Consider the following 15,187-nt stretch of genomic DNA (forward strand, 5'->3'; position numbering starts at 1 on the left):
TGGGCCGTTGTTTGCTCCCTCTCCCATTCCCATTCAGCCCTATGGGGGCTGAAATGGGAATGGGGAAGGACCGTGTCCGGGTCCTTGAGGGAGGAATTACCGGGCCATCCGAACTCGGAATGGCCCGGTAAATCCTCATTCCGAGGTCCCGGACACGGATGTGATTTCGGCGGCAGCCATGCTGCCAATAGCGGCATGGCTACCGGCGGAACTCGTAATGAGGGCCATAGTGTCATATCACATTCATTATGATAAAGGTACATAGCTTCAAATTATAGCTAATAGTCAGATCAAATCAAATTTACATAGTTAATTCATTTTTTCCTCAGGATAAATTACATCAAGGAATTGCACTATTGATTTCATTACAGTGAATTTTGTACTTGAGAAAAGTTGGACCCATATGTATTTATCACCTGCAATATCAGATGAGGTCAACATGTTAGATAAGTGCTTCTTTCGCTGCACATAAAGTTGAGGGCATGATACTATTACATGCTGTAACGTTTCCTTTTCAGTGCTTACTTTGCAGAATCGACAATAGTTCATGTTAGATGATATACCTTTCCTCCTAGCAAGAATATCTCTAGTGGGCCACAGATTTAATAGAAAATGTAGATATGTTCTCCTTATTATTTGTGATGGACATTTTAATAGATATGAGGGCATATGGCGTAGCCTTTTATGTCCAAAGCTAGCAGTATCGAAATCTTTATATTTTAGACAGGTTTCTCAACTTTTTATCTAGTCCCAATAGTAGAATTTATTTTTGGCTCGTGTTTGATTTTCAAGTAGAAGCGTTAGAGAAATGTCTGCTTCAATTAAAGCATTGAGAACAAAATTACGCCATTTGCAGGGAAAATAAAGTTTAGATTAAATTAATTCCCGGGCTACCACACTCAACATGTTATTGGTTTTTAAACCCAAAAGACATTTTCTAAAGAAAGAGCACATTCGCCACATAACTCGACCAGCTAAGGATACTAAGCCCAGTTCAAATCTCAATAAGGGTATAGGAGTGCTATTAGGGAGATATGACACATTTCTCCAGAAACGTGCTTCTAGTTTATTCCACACACTATCTGTGGTGTATAACATTGATTCAATTCCGTAGGTGAGAACGGGGATTACTTTCTGTTCATAAAAAAGAAAGAGATGTTTGTATGTAAATTTCCCATATTTATAGACCGGAATTTTTGCCTGTGAAATCAAAGATGTCAATTTAGACTATATTAATGAAAAATATAGGATTTGTGACCGTGTTCTGTAATGTTAATCCCAGATATTTGTACTCTGTTACGATTTTCAAGGGTTCTTTATGAAGTGTCCAATTCTGTAACCCAGCTTTTACGGTTTTCCTAGAGTTTCTACAGATTATTATCTGGGATTTTTCAAGATTCACAACCAATTTATTCTTGTTGACATAGTTTGTTAATGCTGATAATAAATTTTGCAGTCCCCGTGGGGTCTGGAAAATCAGCACCAGGTCATCAGCGTAGAGCAACCAAGCTATATGCTGGTTTCCAAGTCTCGGAGCATCAGAAACAATATCAGAAAAGGAAGCTCCCATGTCTAGTATGAAGAGGTTAAACAAGATGGATGCCATAATACAGCCCTGTTTGAGACCTTCATAGGTATTGAACTTTGCTGATAGATGACCTTCTGTTGACAAACGTACTTGCATGGTAGTATCGGAGTGAAGTTGTACTATCGAAGCTAGTATGGCCGACGGACATCCAAAAGATTTTAGTTTATGAAACAATAAGGTTCGATCTATAGAATCGAAGGCCATACGGAAGTCAATGAAAGCAAAATACAACGGTTGTTTTTGGGAGGCCTATTGTGATTTATGTAGATTTATAGTAGTGATATTTGGTAACGTGCCCTTGTACAAAACCAGATTGAAAGGGGTCTCTCTTATTATTTAAGTTAGACCACTCATTTAAATCTTGTAGAATAATGCGGCAGAATATTTTGCCTGGGGCATCAAGCAATGAGATTGGTCTGTAACTTGCGGGATTGGCTCGGTCACTCTTTTTATACACTGGAATAGTGATCGTTTAGGTATTTAGTTAGAGTTCATTTACAATTTCTATAAAGACAGTTCAAAAGGAATGTTCCTGCGTACTTGCAGCTGTGTAGAAATAATTTGAGCCTGTTAATTGAACTTCAGTATACATTTTCAAAGTTAGTTTCTGCTTAGGCACGTTTGTGAATTAGAAGTACGCTATCTGTTAAATTGATTTTTTGTACGCCTTGTGGTTGGCAGAAAGAAGTAACGCCACTCACGTTAGTTTGTTTAAAATTTAATAGAACGTGCATGTGCGAGACGGCAGCGTCTTTGCGCTAGTTTAATTTGTAAAATTTGATTTACGCATGCACGAGACGGTAGTGTTGTCTTGCTTGCTGGCCCATCTTCGTGCATGTGCCTCATTAGTCAAGTTAGGTTTACGCATGTGCGAGACGGTAGCGTAGCCTTGCTTACTGCCTGGTCTTCGCGCATGTGTTTATAACTAAACATTTCACTTCACACATGCGTGCAGGAGAATTAGTATCAGCCTGATTTCAGACGGTGCATGTGTAGAGGAGTGTGTTTTAAGTAAAGTACAATGTAATTAGACACGGACGGATTGTTATGAACATTGTGTATAGTGTCTGATGATTACCAAGTGCAAACGTTACATTTTCTGTTGTAAAGATAATTAATTTAATTTACTTTTGATAAAATCCTTTTTGGAAAGGAAGTTCAATTCAAAACCAAATAAGGTCAGAAATCAGACACTGAGAAAGAGACATTAAGATGAGTCCAACAAGTTGATAAATGGAACTCAATTTCTTGAACTTGCATATCAGATGGAATGCAGATAATGATAGTCAATCACAATTGAAGAAAGCACACCTTGTCATTTTGGAAGTGAACATTTTGGGTTTTCTGTCAGTTTGAACTTGCATTTTGCTATCCTATCTTCCAAGAAAAAGGCGTTTCTAATTGTGTTGAACGCATACATCTGGAAGTAACTTCTTCAGTAAACTTTCACAACCAGTCTACTCATAACAATTAATAATGAGAACGAACTGCAGTTGGTGGAACAGTTTCAAGGACGTTTTCATCTTTTGAATCCAAAAGTTCTGGGATTGATTGATAGAAACCTTCAATTACACGCCTTTCAGATATCAGGAAGGCAAAACAGGTACTTATCTCTTTTAGGGGAGTTTGGTGGGTGAGAGATACATTTGGGAGAAAATGTATTCTACCATTTTCTCGTCCTCTGCAGGTGCTCAGCTGTTTCGAGAGAGGGTGACCTGTGTTCTGTTTTTTTATTTTCTCCACTTCCCCTTTTCCCTCGGGGGGGGTGGAGACTTCTGCTGTGTTCTTCAGTAGTTGACTGCACATCTTTGGGGGATCTGTGGGGCTTAGCAGCTTCTGCGGATCAAGATTCAGGACCTGACACCACCTTGGGCTTTTTAATAGGTATGTAATAAAGATTTGTTGTAATTTTCCATTTATGGATTGATGTTCGGAGTCTAGTTGCAGAGTACAGTTGGAGCTGTAGCCACACTATAGCTTTCCTTACCCCTTTGATTGTCTTATGGTATCCAGAGTATTAAAGGCATCAGAGAGGTCCTGAAGGATTAGGCTGTAGGAGAGTTTGTGATGGTGAGCAGAGGTCAGAAAAGTTGGGCCTTGGGTAAGAGCTGATACTGTGGAGTGCTGGCTGCTAAATACAGATTGGGAAGGTTTATAAAAGTTGTCATTATCAAGGTAAGTGGGGATCTAGTTAAAGTAAGTAGGAGCATGTAGGGTTGCCATGTATGTACTGTTTGGGTAGAAGGCGAAGAGCACACTCAACAGCTTTCTTGTGGCCTTGCTGTCCTTCCTGATGTTTCACTCACTGTCAGGGTTTGATTCTTGCGATCATTATCCCCTATTTTCTCTTCCAGGCTCACTCTTGGCTTCTGAGAGCTTTAACTACAGGTTACTCAGTTTAAGGTGCATTTTAATGCATACAGCGCAACCTAATGGCATCGAACACAGCATCCTGTGGTCTTCACTCTCCTGCAACTTTCAAACTTCTTTCCTCTTTCCTGTATGTTCTTTTTGGCTCTCCTTTGCCAGCGCTTTGAGTTAGCCTAACGTTGGTTGGCACACATCTATACAAACATCCAAATTAACACACACTTTTAAAAATGGGGAAAATACAGAGCACCAAATGGAGAATGATAGTTATAAATAACATTAACTGTCTCTGGGAGAAAAATATTTCATTGACATTGCTGAGCTGGATGCTGATGGCAATCTGAATTACATTAAAAGTGCTAATGGTGATGTTACCTTTTCAGAATTTGTTGTTCAATCCTTGCTGAAATGGAATGATGTGCCCTGCAATGTTACATAGTGGTGGATTGGTACACTGAGTTTAAAATGCATGGCAAACCTGCAAAGAACACTAAGATATTTTGATCATAAGGTAAAAGGAAAATTAGCATCTAATCTGCTGGTAACCATCCCCACCCTGAAAACACACACACACAAACAAACACACCAACACACATGCATAGTTAAGTGTAACTCAATACCAATGTTTTTCTGTGGCAATTCCATTGCAGGCTGCATCTGTGAGAGGCTGCTGTCTCTGGCCTTGCTAGATATACTGTACCAGGTCTTTTGAAGCATTTAGGTCATCAGTTAGCATCTCTAAAACGTATCCAAACAATTCTCCAGTGATCAGAACACAGTGAAATATGTGCATACACAGAGTGTGTCATAGAGGTAAATGTCTAGCTCCACCAAAACAGCGACAGAGATCTTAAGATTCCGGAACCTTTGAATAGTCACCACAGTGATCATACTCTTCCAGTGATGGAGACTGTTGAGATGGCTTGTGTCGAGGCCAGATATAATGTATTGTAAAGTGGTCTTGTATACCAGCCTTCTGCCATTTCAGTGGCCTATCTGCACACAACCCTGTGAGAAAAGGGCTTGTGGGTTGTTAGTAGGATAGACGGGCAGATGTGATACCTAAGGTGCTAATGTGTGCAGGCCAGAAGTACCAGAACACTGTGTGATATTCAATTTCTATGGGCTTGGCAGTGATATTTTGGGTGTGTTACCTGGAAGGGAGAGAGCAAGATCTGATAAATTACAACACTGTGTGTCTGGGTTGGCCATTGATGTGAAGGCCGGGCGTGATAGGGTAACGTGGCGAACTTTGTCATAGCCTCATTAATGTTTACGTGGTAACTGATAGGCTTGAGGTTGCTGTGTGCCATGGGTTTGTGGTAATTGTAAAGTCATGGCGGATTTTAGAGGTGAGTCAGTTAGTTGGGGAGGAAAGGGTAGTAGACAAACCAGGGGTATATGCAGTGGGAAGCATCAATGCAATGGGTGCCATCCAGTAGCAAGATAGTTAGGTATCTCCCAAGGACATAATCACAGAGGACATGTTAGCGGCAGTAGTGATCCTTTTCTATTTAGGTCATGCAGAATCTGCCTTGAATGAGTCCATTCTCCAATAGACCTTTTATTGATGAGTTGCATGCATGTGTGTGATATCTTTGTAATACTTAGAAGGGGAGGCTTGCTCAGGATGAAGTTACCACATGTGGGCATCTGTTGGTTGAGGTTTGGGTGCTTGTCTCCTGCTGCTTTTAGTTGAATAGCAATGTTTTTTGCAGTTTTTCTGAAGGCCACACGTTCTTCCTCTGTTTGAAGGTGTGTCGGTAGAAAGTTCCAGAGTTTGGTTGAGAGGAATGAGAAGGTCGATCCTCTGTGGTGTTTCCAGTTGAAGCTTGTTATCCTTACAAGTGCATCAGTGCTTGAATGATGGAATCTCGCTAGTTGGTAGCAGATACATTTCCTTGTGATGTATTCTGGGCCCCTGCCATGGAGGATGCAGTGGGTAATCCACAGAACACTGAAGTGAATCCTCCAATTGATTAGCAATGAAAGGGGTGTTCAGAGATTATCAGGGTAAATCATGGAAATTCGCACAAAAGTGGCGCAGGCGGCTGGCGCACAGTGTTCCCGTGCGATAGACTGCGCCAGCCGCGTGCGATAAAATACATTTCAGCGCACAGCGTATTCATGGATTTTAGCCTCCAAAACCAGCCGTAGCGCAGAGTGGCGCAGCGACCCTGCAGCAGCGCCAGTTACGCCCCCAAGAACGCCCTTGCGCAAGGAAAAGGCATCAAAATCCCCAATCCAGCGCAAAGGTCTGCACCAACCCAAAACCAGTTTACCGGACTGCCAAACAGCAAACGCCAAGCAGGGAACATGTATTACGGGTTTCGCTGTAACTTCCACACGCGAAAGGGCCTGTGCGAGCGGGGTACGTGTATAACTGGGGTTCGCAGGAAGTTTCACATGCGATTGGCCTGGGTACGTGTATTCCAAGGGTGCGCGGGAAGTCTCACACGCGAATGGGCTGGGTACGTGTATTTCAGGGGTGCGCGGGAAGTTTCACACGCGATTGGCCTGGGTACGTGTATTTCAGGGGTGCGCGGGAAGTTTCACATGCGAATGGGTTGGGTACGTGTATTTCAGGGATGTGCGGGAAGTTTCACACACGAATGGGCTGGATACGTGTATTTCAGGGGTGCGCGGGAAGTTTCACACGCGAATGGGCTGGGTACGTGTATTTCAGGGGTGCGTGGGAAGTCTCACACGCGAATGGGCTGGGTACGTGTATTTCAGGGGTGCGCGGGAAGTTTCACATGCGATTGGCCTGGGTACGTGTATTTCAGGGGTGTGCGGGAAGTTTCACATGTGAATGGGCTGGGTACGTGTATTTCAGGGGTGCGCGGGAAGTTTCACACGCGAATAGGCTGGGTACGTGCATTTCAGGGGTGCGCGGAAAGTTTCACACGCGAATGGGCTAGGTACGTGTATTTCAGGGGTGCGCTGGAAGTTTCACACGCGATTGGCCTGGGTACGTGTATTTCAGGGGTGTGCGGGAAGTTTCACACGCGAATGGGCTGGGTACGTGTATTTCAGGGGTGCGCGGAAAGTTTCACACGCGAATGGGCTGGGTACGTGTATTTCAGGGGTGCGCGGGAAGTCTCACACGTGAATGGGCTGGGTACGTGTATTTCAGGGGTGCACGGGAAGTTTCACACGCGATTGGCCTGGGTACGTGTATTTCAGGGGTGCGTGGGAAGTTTCACACGTAATTGGCCTGGGTACATGTATTACGGGGGTGCCGGGGAGTCCTACACGTGAATTGGCAGTGTGGGTCCTCCCAGGTGTTCCCTCTACACCCTCCACGGCCCCTGCAGGCAGCCCACACCACAGGGGACTACCCTGCACCCCTGGTCATGTCCCGCAGGCAGCCCATCCACCATGGGCATGCCCCCCAGCAAAGCCACATGTCACCTTACACTACTGGTCACCAACTCATGTCCCCCTGCACCCCCAACCCCCAGCAATGCGGGGCACCTGCCAGCAGGCCCCCACTCATGTCCCCCTGCCAGCAGGCCCCCACTCATGTCCCCCTGCACCCCCACCCCACAGAAGTGTGGGGCACCTGCCAGCATGCCCCCACTCATGTCCCCCTGCACCTCCACCCCCCAGCAGTGCGGGGCACCTACCAGCAGGCCCCCACTCATGTCCCCCTGCACCCCGACCCCCGAGCAGTGCGGGGCACCTGCCAGCAGGCCCCCACTCATGTCCCACTCATGCCCCTCTGCACCCCCATCCCCAGCAGTCAGGGGCACGTGCCAGCAGGCACCCACTCATTTCCCCCTGCACCCCCACCCCCAGCAGTCAGGGGCACCTGCCAGCAGGCCCCCACTCATGTTCCACTCATGTCCCCCTGCACCCCCACCCCCAGCAGTCAGGGGCACCTGCCAGCAGGCCCCCACTCATGTTCCACTCATGTCCCCCTGCACCCCCACCCCCCCAGCAGTGAGGGGCACCTGCCAGCAGGCCCCCACTCATGTCCCCCTGCACCCCCACCCCCAAGCAGTGAGGGGCACCTGCCAGCAGGCCCCCACTCATGTCCCACTCATGCCCCCCTGAACCCCCACCCCCCAGCAGTGCGGGGTACCTGCCAGCAGGCCCCCGCTCATGTCCCCTTGCCCCCAGGTCATGACGATCCGAATTCATGGCCCTCATTCATGGCCAGCCTACCCAGCACAAAGACCCAACCAAGTATTGCATCCACCCACATCGAAAAGGCAATTACATGATACAACCCCAATGGCAAGTATGTAAATGAACACCTGTCCGTCACACACACACAATGGGTGCAAGTGAATCTCAAAACACAAATCATGACATGCATGAAACCAATGAGATATTTCCACAAATGGAAGTATTAAAAAACATATGTTGAAGATAACATGAACGTAAATCAAATCAAACACACAACAATGGGAATAACAAAAGAAATGGTCCATGTCCGGTAAATAATGAAAAACAAGAAATAATAAGCCAAAGAAATCCAAATAGGAATGGTGTCCAAAGTCACAGTCCAAATAATAAAATGCAAGGTTTAAAACAAAGTAAAAACCATTGCTCCATGGTGAACACAAAAAAAATATAAAAAAAGATAAATCCAATGTAGAACTATGTACAATCGAAGAATCCAGGGTCCATGATCCCAACTCAATAAATGAAACCTACAAAATACTACTACCTAATAAAAATAACTATATACAAAAATGTGGTTCAGTGTTCAAGCGGTCCAAAATAAAGAAAAAACGAAAGGAAACCTAACACTAACTAACTAACTATTTACAAGGGCAGCGGGCAAGTCCAACTGCTCACTGGTTGATGTCCCGGGCCAGGGCATCATCGAACTTCTGCTCAATGTCCTGGAGGCCGTCCTCTTCCATGGCCCCGAGGGTTCGCAGGGACGATGACATCCGGACGCGATTTCATTGGACCCAAGGCCCTTAGCGCGTAAGCACTTCTGTGACGTGCGTGCGCAGGCGTTTCCCTGTACACGGGTGCATGTTACACGTCCAAGAACTGCACGTCCGAGTGTCAGCTCGTGTAATTGGAGGATAGGGCCTTAGTGCGTATACGCGGAAGTGATGTGGGACGTGTGGGCCGGTTCAAAAGGCACGTGTAGGACGTCATTTCCTTGTACGTGCTTTTCATAGAGAGCGAGTGGGTGAATTCTGTACTTCTTGTCGGTTCACACGCGATTTACTTCACAGCGTTTCTAGTTCGTACTCCCTGTTACCTCTGACAGCTTTTTTCTGATTTTCTGTTGGGCCTGTTTCCTCAAACAGTGTTCACTTCTTCTTTTGTCCTGTCTCCTCAGACAGTGTACAATTCTTTTTTTGGTGGGGTTGTTGCGTATTTTTCACGCTCATTTTCCAGGCAGACGATGAGTCGCGCACGTATTTACCAACTGTGCTTACCCCGTGTGTCGCGTACCCCTTCAGAAGTCATTGTGGGCTGCGTGTAACACGCGCACGTTCATTTTTGTGTTTCTGGGTGCCACAGCGTAGTGCGGGTTCATTTTTCCATGCACGTGGTCTACGAGGGGTTGCGTGCACCTTATATTCTGTTTTTGGGGTGCCTGTGCGTTGGTGACCCGTCATCTTTCCCCAGGGGTCACATACAGTCTTGCTAGAGCACTAGGGTACGAATTCCATCTAGTACCCTACACCTTTGACACCCAATTGCCCAGGACAATAGTTTACTGCAACTCCCATACGCACAACAACATCAGTGCCATGGTTGGGAGGCGACCAAGCGGTAAGGGTGGCAAAGGTGGCCGAGCCTCAAGAGGTGGCCGTGGTGGGCGCGGTAGGGGACGTGGACGGGATTTGCAGGGTACCCCTAGGCCCCCATGTGTGGAGGACCAGTCAGGGACACCCATGGCCCCCCCCCCATAGTTGAGGGAAACGTGGCTGGCACCATCTCTGATCAGCCCTTGTTGGACCAGCCCATTGTGGCACCTGACCTGGCAGAGGGTGCCTCCCAGGCTGACTTCCAGGTCGCCAAGTCCAGGCCACGTGTGGCGGTGCAAGTTGGTGTCACCAGGCCACGTGGATCAGGGGCAGCTATGTCATCTGCTGCCCCGAGTAGGCAGGGTGGGGAGGCTGCAGGGGCAGCTGCAGCTCCATCCACCCCAGCTCTGACTCTCCCAGCCAGGGCAGTGTTGGTCCCAGTCCATCTTGCTAACGTTCCCCCTGAATACGTAACACTTCAGCCAATGCCTGCACCAAGTCCCATGCTCAGTGTGCATTCCCACACTCCAACTACCCAGTCCATCGGTGCTCCTGCCCCTAGTGGCCAGAGCGGCGTAGGCCACTCAGGATCCCCAACACCTTCCAAAAAAAAGAGGAAGAGTGCTCGTCCATTACAGGCTGATACCCCAGACACGGCTACGCAGTCCGGCACGCAAAGGAAGCCTAGCTTCAATGATGCCGAATGTGATGCACTTGTGCAGTATGTGTCCGCACACGACAGCAAAATGTTGATCACTTCAGGGTGCAAGACCACACCTGCCCGACGTCAGGCACACTGGCAGACCGTTGCGGACATCATAAGTGCCCTTGGATCAGTGAGGCGCACAGCTGGTGAGTGCTACAAGCGCTGGAATGACCTTAAGCGCAGGGCAAAGAAAAAGCTGGCCTCAAGTCATGCTGCTACTCTGGTGACTGGAGGTGGGTCTCCACAAGAGGACATTGAACTCACTGTACATGAGTCTGTTGCTGGGACCTACGTCACAGAGGAACAGATCCAAGGTGTGGGAGATCTGCCAGATTACGAGGCATTGTCCGGTGAGTGCACATGCATGTGTGTATGATCCATGTGTATGTTGTGTGTGTGAGGGGTTCGGATTGAGTCCCAGGTGAGGGTGTGTGTGCCTGAGTGGTTTGGGTCACCCATGTGCTTCATACAAAACATTCTGCGCCCCTGGATTTGGGTATTACAGTATCCCTTCTGCCCACAGTAGACTTTTTGTGCCCTTGAAGTGGCATCTTTCTACAACATTGTTCCGTATTTCTCATTGTTCATTCAGGCTGATTGTTTCAATCCCCCCACTTTCACTACGCATATCTGAGCCCTATTGTCAAAGATATGTGACATGCCTATGGTACATGCCATCTGTGTGATGGCATGGTCATGTATGTGGATTGGACATGCCACTCACAGGCCAATGTGTGATGGCTCTGCCAGCCAGCATGCAGCTAATGTGTTGCTCTGCCATCTTGGTGTCATCAGTGTCTGACATTTTCCTCCCCTTCAAACTCAGTGACAGTGCATGCATGGGAGGGTTATAGTCATGTGGGACATGTGTCAATCAAGTACTGGTTCTGTACCTCGTGAGGCCTAATTGTGTGCCATGGTGCTAAAGCCTGTTTCCATTTTTTGTCTTTCATGTTTCTGCAGGGGATGACGCACTTGATGCTGTTGAGGGTGAGGAGATGATGCAGACCCAGGAGGGATCTCAGGCACGACCGGGCACCAGTGGGGGACAGGGTGTGGTGGTGGGTGAGAACCCATTCTTGCTGCAGACCGTTCTCTCCAGGGGTGTGTCTGGGAGCACCTCACCAGACCTCTTTTCGGGTGTTGATTCGGATGATGAGACCTATGTGGCTTCGCAGGTAGGTGTTTCTGTGAGGGATTCTGTTCTGTCCGACCCACCTGCACCAGGGGTACAGCCCACTATGGGGATGTCAGTGTTGGTAGGTCCGCCTTTGGTGGTTACGGATGCAGGGCCACACTCCGCAACATCTGATCCTGTTCCTGGGCCAGCAGATCAGAGGGGGAATGCAGTCCTGCAGCCTCAGGCAGTGCCGACACAGCAAGGCACAGTTCGCCTTGCCCCAGACAGGTGTGGTGCCCGCCAACGCGGTGGCCGTACGCCACCAGGCAATACCGCATGGGAGAGATCCATATACGGTATGGCAAACCAACAGGCAGCAGCATCTGAGATGATAGCTCAAGCTATGGAGAGGGTGGCCACTTCCATTGTCCCCCCAGAGAGGCAGATGGAGCAACTACAGCAGGCAACAGACTCCATTTGCCAATCACTCAGGGTTGACATGTTGGCATCCAACAGGGACAGACGGGCGGCCCTGGACACTCTGCGGGAAGCCATTTCTTTAGAGTCCCAGGGCCAGAGGGAAGCCCTGAGGGTAGAAGTCCGTCACCTCAGGCAGACTCTTGTGGAGCTTGAGGCTTCCACTGTCACGAGGACAGAACAGCTGCTGGAGCGTGTCACAAGTACGCTCTCAGCAGAGATGCAGGCAACTCGGGAGGCGGTCCGGGCATCACGTCAGGTGGTGCATGGGGATCTCTGCATCATAATCCTCCAGAACGAGACCTTCCACACCCGCATGCTTGCTGCCATGGAGGACCAGACTAGGGCTTTGCGTGGGCTGCCTCCCATAGCACCACCACCTCCTGTGGCGGCAGCAGCACAGGGTGATGAGAGCGAGCACAGGGATTCAGAATCTCTCAAATTAGCGTAGCCGTGCAGGCCATGAGCCCATGGAGGTGTTTTTTATTCTCAACATCCACAAAGGTGGCTGTTGGTGTGCACCTTGTCCTCGGACCTCCTGGGTGGCCGACCCCACCCACCCCCCCCTGGCCCCCACATGGCCATTTTTGATTTTTGATTTTTGGATTTTGGTTTTTGATTTTTGATTTTTGCTTTTTTGTTACAGTGTGTTGCCTTGTGTGGCTCCCGTGGGCATCCACTGTGTTGCGGCTGGGCACATGCAGGCTTGTCCTGAGTTTGGGTTAGATGCTTGGGTTCGTGAGACACACACCCCTCCTGCTTCCTGTTACCATGGGCTTGCAAAGGGTGTGCCCAAGTGACAGTAACTTACACAGTGACGTTGGACTCCCATGACATGTGGGGGCAGTCTGTAGTCAATACTGTGTATACATTCCTAGTGCATATTGTTGTAGTATTGTACACTGCATGGTGTATTGATGTGTGCTTGTGCATCCATGTCTCCCTCCTAATTTGCAGGTTCATTCCACATGTCTTCACAAGGCTATCTACTTTGGAGATGGAGTTCATGTTGTAAGCAGTGCACTTCCAGATTTGCGTGGCACCAACACTGTACAGTTGGGGGTGGTCGATGTGCTAGCATCACCAGGTTGTAAGTCTACATATCCTTTAACTTAGTACTGTCATGTGAATGCCATGTTTGTGGTGGCTAGCTGCATTGTATTGTGGTAAGTCTTTTGTCATGTGTGTTGTCAGTTCTACATTAATGGGAGCACATTGTGTGTGGCCATTTTCCCATCGGGACACTGTACTTTGTGACACTTGTGTCATGTTTTGGGGATTCCTTTGTTTGCCCTCACATAGCATGACATGCCATGGTGTGTTGGGGGGTGGTGCTGGGGAGGTGTTGGGTGACATGGCACTGTTGTCATGTTGTATCTTGCAAGGGGGTAATGATTTTAGCAGCATAGAAGTGTGTCTTCTGATGACACAGCATTGGTGCTGTTTGTGTAGGTAGGGATGCACACAATGGAACACTACCAGGTGAACAATCTCATGCTGGTATGATTGTGACAGTTGACTGTCAGTTGAATCATCATCATTGATAGTCAGCTGGTATGTGCCAGGGCTGTGTGCACTCCACAGGGGTGTGATTTTAGGTGAAGTAATTAGCCACCAGCTGCGTACGGGCTGCCTCACCCTGTGCCCTTTCCCTTCCCATGCGCAGCAGGCGTGCATGTGGTTGGGGATGTGGGGGTACCACCATGTCCACCGGCAGGCCCCTGCGTGTTGCAACATTGTGCAGGACACATGCTGCCACTATGATCCTGCACACTACTGGGGGAGCATATAGCAGCTGCCCACCAGATCGGCCAAGGGAGCGAAAGCGTGACTTGAGCACTCCGAATGTGCGCTCCACTATGCCCCGGGTTGCAATATGGGCTGTGTTGTATCTTACCTGGGGTGGCGTGGTGGGGTTCCGAATTGGCGTCATCATGTGGGTGCTCAGAGGGTAGGCACTGTCCCCTGGGGAGGTGGTGATGGGTATCATTAGTGGGGTTGTGACATTACTCAGTATCTGACATGTATGCATGTGCAGTGGCATTTATACTCACCAACCAGCCATGTATCGCCATGCCGACCAGCTTCTAGGTCCCGGTTTAGGGTTGACATTCTGTAAATGAAACTGTCGTGGGTGGACCCTGGATAGTTGGCATATACTGAGGTGATGATTCCCTTGGCATCACATACTACCTGGACGTTGATGGAATGCCAGTGCTTGCGGTTTCTATAGATGTGCTCAGTTGCCCTGGGGGGACGTAGTGCCACATGGGTACAGTCAATGGTACCTAGCACTTTGGGGAAGTGTGCCACCCTGTAGAAATCCTGGACAACAGCCTGCCTTTCTGCAGGTGTTCTGGGCAGGTATATGTGCCTGCGTACTGATGGGCTTGCAGTCATGATGGCCAAGACCTGGTGTAGGCAGCGTGACTGCGTGGCCTGTGAGACGCCCCTAACTATGGCATTTGTCCGCTGAAATGATCCAGTGGCCAAGAAGTGCAGTACATTAAGGACCTTCACCAGGGGGCTCAGTGCTTCGGAGCAGAGGGTGGGTGATGTGAGGTCATCCTCCCACTCACTGACCAGGTCGAGTATTATGTGAGGTGGAAACCTATACCTCCCATACACGTGGTCATCAGGCATCCCAAAAAGGGTGGTTCTGATGACCACGTGGCCCTGGCTATCCTCCTCCTCCTCCTGCGGTATCCCACGGCCACTGCTGCTAGGAACGGTATATTCATCCTGGCGTCTGAGCTTGTTTGTTGTTTGCGCGCACTTTTATGCTGCGCAGGTCGACATACGCCTGCTTCCTGCTTGAGTACATGTTTCCGGATTAGCGTGACTTTTTTTGCGTGTGCGTGTGGGCGTTCCGCGCATTTGCCTCCTGTACTTCCACGCCCACCACAGTGATACACGTACCCCGCTCGCCCAGGACCAATCGCGTGTGAAACTTCACGCGAGCCCCTGAAGTACACGTACCCCGCTCGCCCAGGACCAATCGCGTGTGAAACTTCACGCGAGCCCCTGAAGTACACGTACCCCAATCGCCCAGGCCCAATCGCGTGTTAAACTTCCCACGAGCCCCTGAAGTACACGTACCCCGCTCGGCCAGCCCCAATCGCGTGTGAAACTTTCCGTGAGCCCCTGAAGTACACGTACCCCGCTCGCCCAGGCCCAATCGCGTGTGAGACTTCCCGCGA

This window comes from Ambystoma mexicanum, chromosome 4q (genome assembly GCF_040938575.1).
Source record: "Ambystoma mexicanum isolate Mex_15411 chromosome 4q, UKY_AmexF1_1, whole genome shotgun sequence".
NCBI lineage: Eukaryota > Metazoa > Chordata > Amphibia > Caudata > Ambystomatidae > Ambystoma > Ambystoma mexicanum.